The sequence below is a fragment of the Panthera leo genome, assembly GCF_018350215.1.
Source record: "Panthera leo isolate Ple1 chromosome D2 unlocalized genomic scaffold, P.leo_Ple1_pat1.1 chrD2_random_Un_scaffold_63, whole genome shotgun sequence".
NCBI classification, from domain to species: Eukaryota; Metazoa; Chordata; class Mammalia; order Carnivora; family Felidae; genus Panthera; species Panthera leo.
This window is the reverse complement of record NW_024962225.1, coordinates 65652-72232: the sequence shown is the minus strand read 5'-3', so window position 1 is coordinate 72232 and position 6581 is coordinate 65652. Positions and strand designations below refer to the sequence as shown.

General features: G+C 39.0%; 1 pseudogene; it reads right to left on the bottom strand.

The window, feature by feature from the left end:
• Window positions 1-569: 569 nt before the first annotated feature.
• On the bottom strand, window positions 570-1926 carry LOC122212746 (annotated as a pseudogene).
• Window positions 1927-6581: the final 4655 nt, after the last annotated feature.

The window sequence follows — 6581 nt, the reverse complement described above, 5'->3', positions numbered from 1 at the left end:
TCTCACTTTAGCCTTTACTTAAAGGAGTCTGAAAAACTTGGGGATACAGCCTAATAAGAAAAATAACCACAAACAGTATCCCCCTTTCTGTAGCTACTTCAGACCTTTGTTACCAGTAAATTCCTGAAGAAAAAATTTTTTTTTACTTTTTTGTAATGTTTATTTATTTTTGAGAGACAGAGAGATAGGGTGAGCAGGGGAGGGGCAGAGAGAGAGACACACACACAGTATCCAAAGCAGGCTTCAGGCTCTGAGCTGACAGCTCAGCACCAATGAGGAACTTGACTCCATGAAATCTGAGACCATGACCTGAGCTGAAGTCAAACGCTTAACCAACTGAGCCACCCAGGCACCCCCTGGAGAAAATTTAAATATAAGTCTGTGGATTTACTGAATCAAATCCCCCAGTTAATATTTAGAAAACACCCTCTGTTTGGGCTATACCATTGTTGATGGTACCTATCATAGAGGGATAGCCAAAGTTTGTGTGTCAAAACCAGTGTTAAATCAAACTCAGGGTTGAGAGGAAAAAAAGAGGGAGTTTAAAATCACAAGAAGCACGGACATATCTAGGACCCCTGTCTTTCTGGATCCATGTGTCCTTCAGGATCGTCATCATTATAAATGTCTCTGCCATTTGCCAAACCCACACGATATTGTCTTCTGATACAGAACAAATCACTCAAGGTTCGTTGGGATTCCAGGAGAAATCAGATATCTTGGCAGTGTGACCACCATGAATAAAGAATTCTGGTGGCCTGTCCTCTGCATCTTCTGAGGATTGTTTCTCTCCAGTGTTACTTAAATCCCAGACATTCAGTCTGTGATCAGTACCACCGGAAGCCAACATAGTCTCCTTGTGAGGTGACCACTGAACTTGGAATTTTTCATCCTTATGTGATTCAGAGGAATGCAACTTAAGTTTCAGATTTCTCAAATCCCACAAGGCAACAGTCTTTTCAGCTGATCAAAGCGTAAGAGACTTTTAAATATGGAGAACAAACAAAGGATTGCTGGAGGGGTTGTGGACGGATGCATGGACCAAATGGGTGAGGGGCATTAAGGAATCTACTCCTGAAATCATTGTTGCACTATATGCTAACCAACTTGGATGTAAATTTAAAAATAAATAAATTATTTAGAAAAAAAAAAAAAGAATGAACTCACTATAAGGATTGAAAGAGAGGTAGTTAGTTCACTTCGGCAGCGTGAGCATCAACTGAGGGGCTTGCTTTGGAAGTATTGTTTGAAGGAGTATCTCAGATCATAAATTTCTGATCATCAGCAACTGACCCAAACAGATATTCAGGTGGCAGATGCCGGGAAACATTTTCTACTACTGCTGTATGCCCTGTAATCACATCCACAACTTTTCCTTCCTTTAGAACAGTACTGATGTCCCAGAGGAGGATGGTATGGTCATCTGAATCACTAAGTAAGTGCCCACTGAGATTTGGGTTCCAGGAAAGTCCATAGCCTTCCTTCTGATGTCCATGGAGATGCAAGTCTGGGTTGCACTCTCCGGAAAGGTCTGGTTTGGAAGGATGTTTGGGATAGTCAAAAACAAGAACATCACCGGATGGAGTCTTTGTTGCAGTGACACAAGGGTCCTGGGGCATATCGTGGTGGCCTGTTTACTTCTCCTTCATGGTTGATCTTAATTTCTATTTCAACGTTTCCACTAACTGAGCCAAAACCTCCAAATTCTCCTTTCTCACTGCCATAGTGGGAAGCATCAAACTGAGCATCATCGTTAGGGAGCTGCACATGGGCTATCACAAGGAGGTTTTGTTCATCCCATGTATGTGTTCCCAGGACAAGTCAATGAGTGCTGAAGTCTTTCCCTTCTGGTCTGGTTTCATCTGGAAGTCACTGTGCAAATAGGCTAGGCCACTCCAGAGCATGAGTCATCACCGAATTGTAAAGAAAAGAAGAAAACGGATGTTCTTTATCCATATTTTGTATTCTTCTTTGATCACATGTTCTTCTACTGCGTCAGGGGGCAGGGGGTGGGGATCCTGGGGTCGAGTTCTGCATGCTGGCGCTATTGTTTCCTCCAAACTAAAGATATTTAAACTGAAATTATTTCACTTAGCATCACACTCTCCAGTTCCACCCACATTGCTACAAAAGGCCATATTTCATTCTTTCTCATTGCCACGTAGTACTCCATTGTGTATATAAACCACAATTTCTTTATCCATTCATCCGTTGATGGACATTTAGGCTCTTTCCATAATTTGGCTATTGTTGAGAGTGCTGCTATAAACATTGGGGTACAAGTGCCCCTATCAGTACTCCTGTATCCCTTGGGTAAATAACTAGCAGTGCTACTGCTGGGTCATAGGGTAGGTCTATTTTTAATTTTTTGAGGAACCTCCATACTGTTTTCCAGAACGCCTGCACCAGTTTGCATTCCCACCAACAGTGCAAGAGGGTTCCCATTTCTCCACATCCTCTCCAGCATCTATAGTCTCCTGATTTGTTCATTTTGGCCACTCTGACTGGCATGAGGTGTGCTATGCTAAGTGAAATAAGCCATACAGAGAAAGACAGATACCATATGTTTTCACTCTCATGTGGATCCTGAGAAACTTAACAGGAACCCATGGGGGAGGGGAAGAAAAAAAAAGAGGTTACAGTGGGAGAGAGCCAAAGCATAAGAGACTCTTAAAAACTGAGAACAAACTGAGGGTTGATGGGGGGTGGGTGGGAGGGGAGGATGGGTGATGGGTATTGAAGAGGGCATCTTTTGGGATGAGCACTGGGTGTTGTATGGAAACCAATTTGACAATAAATTTCATATATTAAAAGTATAAAATAAAAATAAACTGAAATCATGATGTTCCTTTTCTCCTACATCCCTCAACTAATAAGATGGCACAATGTAGGCCAAATATCTTGAATCATTTTGATGCTTTCATTTCCTTCCCCTATTTTATCACCAAGTCCTACTGATATTATAGCTTAAACTACTACAAGCTGCTGCTGTTCTTTCTGGGGACCACCGAAATAGATCTCTAAGTGGTGGACCCACATTGTTCAGTTGTACCTCCCAATGCATTTTCTTTGCTGCATTCTATAGGATCTTTTTAAATTGGAATTTATTACAACCATCTCTTTCTCACCTACCTCAATTTAAAAACCTTCAATGGGATTCTCTGTTGCTCAAAAATGTTCTGCATGATCTATTGCCTACTAATGTCTTAAGCCTTGTCTTGTACCTGCAGCCCTCAAATTTCTCAATTTCTTTATTTCCTTTGCCCACTTTAGCCTTGAATAATCCAACCTCTATCACTTATCCCCATTGTTTTCATCTGTGTATGTGTGTGTGCATGTGTGTATATACATATATTTACATGTGTAGATACATGTATATCTTTTTTTCTCTTTTACCTGTTTAGAAAATATTAAATTATTTAAGCATGAGGGGAATTACAAAAAGAAGATATGATGTCAGTGGTACCCACTACCCGTACGTGATAAAGGTATCATTGCCAAAATTGCCACCTGTCACTTAAAAAAAAATACAATATTTTAGATACAGTTCATGTTCCTTTTGAATCTTTCCAATTCCATTCCTCTCTTTCCCAAGAGGCATCCATGTCCTGAAATTCGTGGTTATCCTACCCACCCAAGTCCACAAATCCATATATATATTTATTACCCTTTTATTTTCTCTTTTCCCACCCCCTCTTTCTGACTAACACATCAATCTATTGCAATGTTTTTTTTTCACTTTCCATTGTTATATAAAAGTAATCTCATTATAGTTACAATTCTGCAAAGAGTTTTCACTCAATGTTATAATTCTGATATTCATAAATATCAATATGCATAGAACAATGTATTCATTAACACTGGAAATATTCACCTTTCCTCTGTTGATGAAATATTTATTTTTTGTTTGCCTTTTTTTTTTTGCTACTATAAACAATGCTACGGTAATATCCTGATATGTCTCCATGTGCATATATATGTAAGAGTTTCTCCCAAATATGTACTGAACATGGATGGATATTACTGTATGCACAACTTCAATATTGCTAGATATTGGCAAATTGCTTTCCAACTTTGCTGTAGGCGCTTCCACTTAAAGCAGCAATATTTAACTTTCCACCTCCTCATACCCACAGTATTGATGACTGTGAGATCGCATCTAACACTGTAAATTGTCCTTATCTGATTACTAAAGATTAAGTTTCTTTTCATATGGGTATTAGTCATTTGAATTTCTTCTTCTTAAATTGACTCTAGATATCATTTGCCCATTTGATTTTTCTTTTTGGTTAGTCTGTCCTATCGATCACATACATGCATTTTATCAACATTCTTCAAACTAATCCTGAGCTCGTTCTGTATGCTGCAAATATCATCTCCCAAAGTGTAGACAATTTTTTAAAAATTTTTTTTTGATGCTTATTTATTTTTGAAGGAGAGAGAGGCAGAGCATGAGTAGGGGAAGTGCACAGAGAAAGAGAGACACAGAATCTGAAGCAGGCTTCAGGCCCTGAGCTGTCAGCACAGAGCCCAATGCGGGGCTGGAACCCACAAACTGTGAGATCATGTGACCTGAGCCAAAGTCGGATGCTTAACTGACTGAGCCACCCAAGTGCCCCATTATAGCCTATTTTAAAACTTAGTTCAGTTAGCAAAGTCTTTTTAGACATGGGGAATTTTCAAAAATACAGTGTCAAATTTACCCACATGGTATATTTTATTTTTTGTGGTTGTTTATCTCACCATGATATTCTCCTGTATTTTTCTCTAAGTATTCTAAAGGTTTCCTTTTCATATTGAGAGCACTAGTCCTTTTGCTCGGTATACAGGGCAAGGTGGGGATCTAATCTCACAGGTTTCCAAATCAAATTGTCAAATACCTGAAAGCAATTTATCAAACAGATCGAAGATGGACAAACTGAGCCCATGGACCTGCTGCCTATTTTTGTAAATAAAATATTACTGGAAGACACCCTTTTTGTTCCTTTATACAACGTATTTTGCAACTTTTGTGGTACAACAAGCAGCACTGAGTAGTTGTGACAGAGATAGGACCTAAGAAAGTTACTACCTGGACCCGCAAGAAGCAATTTGCCAATCCCCAGAACATGCGATCGTTTCTTTACTGTTTTAAAAAACAAGAACTTGTTATATACCAAGTTTCAGTAAAGGGTTTGCTTCTGGACTCCCTCTTCTGTTCTGTCTGCCTACAAATCCACTCTGCTGGGAATATCACACTATTCAAATTTCTAAAGCTTTATAACATATTTGGTTACCTGGTATAGCAAACTCTCTCCACTTACCTCCCACCTGACTCTGCTCTAAAATTTTCATGACTGTTATCAGACTTTTATTAATCTGTCTGAATTTAAGATCACTCTGCTAAGCTCTGTGAAAAGCACATTTAGATATTTATTTGCATTTAAGAAGATATGATATCTTTAAGATACTGAGTCTTTTATCCATGAAATGAGATATATCTTTACTAATACAAGCCTTCTTTTATGTACTCTGTTAAATATTAAAGTTTTCTCCGTGATTGCTTTGTACAACACTGGTCGATTGATTCTTAGATACGTTCACACTCTCTTCCTTCTATCTCTCACCTCTCGTATTTTCTTTTTCCATTTCTGCGCCGCATGATGGATAATTTTCTCCGATCCATCATTCAGCTCATTAAATCTCTCCTTAAATGTGCCTAATCTGCTATTTAACATTCGCTGAGTTTTTTCATATCAGGGGCTGTAATTTTACTTCTAAAAGTTTCATTTGATTCCTTTTAAAATATGGCTGTTCCTCTTACAGTTTCCATTTTTTTCTAATCCTCATTTTATCCATTTAATCCTTTCAACATATTTACTTTATTGTGCCTTTCAAATGAGTCTAGCCACTCACATCAGGGGGATTCTTAATTTTGATCTCCTTCCTAATGCTGATCCTCTCATGGGAATCTAATATGCTCTTTATTCTGACAAATTTCCTACAGAATGGTTTTTAATTTCCTCCTGCTCAGTGCCTTGTGTACGTTCATGTGTGATCTTTTGCAGTTGTTTGTGTCGTTGGTTAGAATAATTTCACCACCTTGAGAATTCCAGCAGCTTGCTCGTATTTAGATTAGGACTTCATGCCAGTGTCTCTCACAGGAGCCACCTAGAATCCCAGGACAGAATCAAGCTTCTTTGTCACTTTGCCTTTTATTGATTCTGCCTTCCTTCAAGCTTCTCTGCCCATTTCAAAGGTCCAATGGGCACATCTCTTCCAGCCTCATAGGTATTAAATCCCCAGGCTCAATTCACTTCTGGTATTTCCTCAGGTCCTGGCTACATCACCTCACAAGCAGGTTTTAAGACTGCTTTTATTTCTACCATAAGGGGATACAACATCTTTCTTTTGACATCAGTCGTATTTATTGTATTGTTACCATCATTATATGTTGCTCAATTTTTTTAATGTTTATTTATCTTGAGAGAGAGAGAGAGAGAGAGAGCGCATGTACACATGGGGGAGGGTCAGAGAGAGAGAGGGAGAGAGATTCCTAAGCAGGCTCCTCACTGTCAGTAAAGAGCCTGATGTGGGGCTCA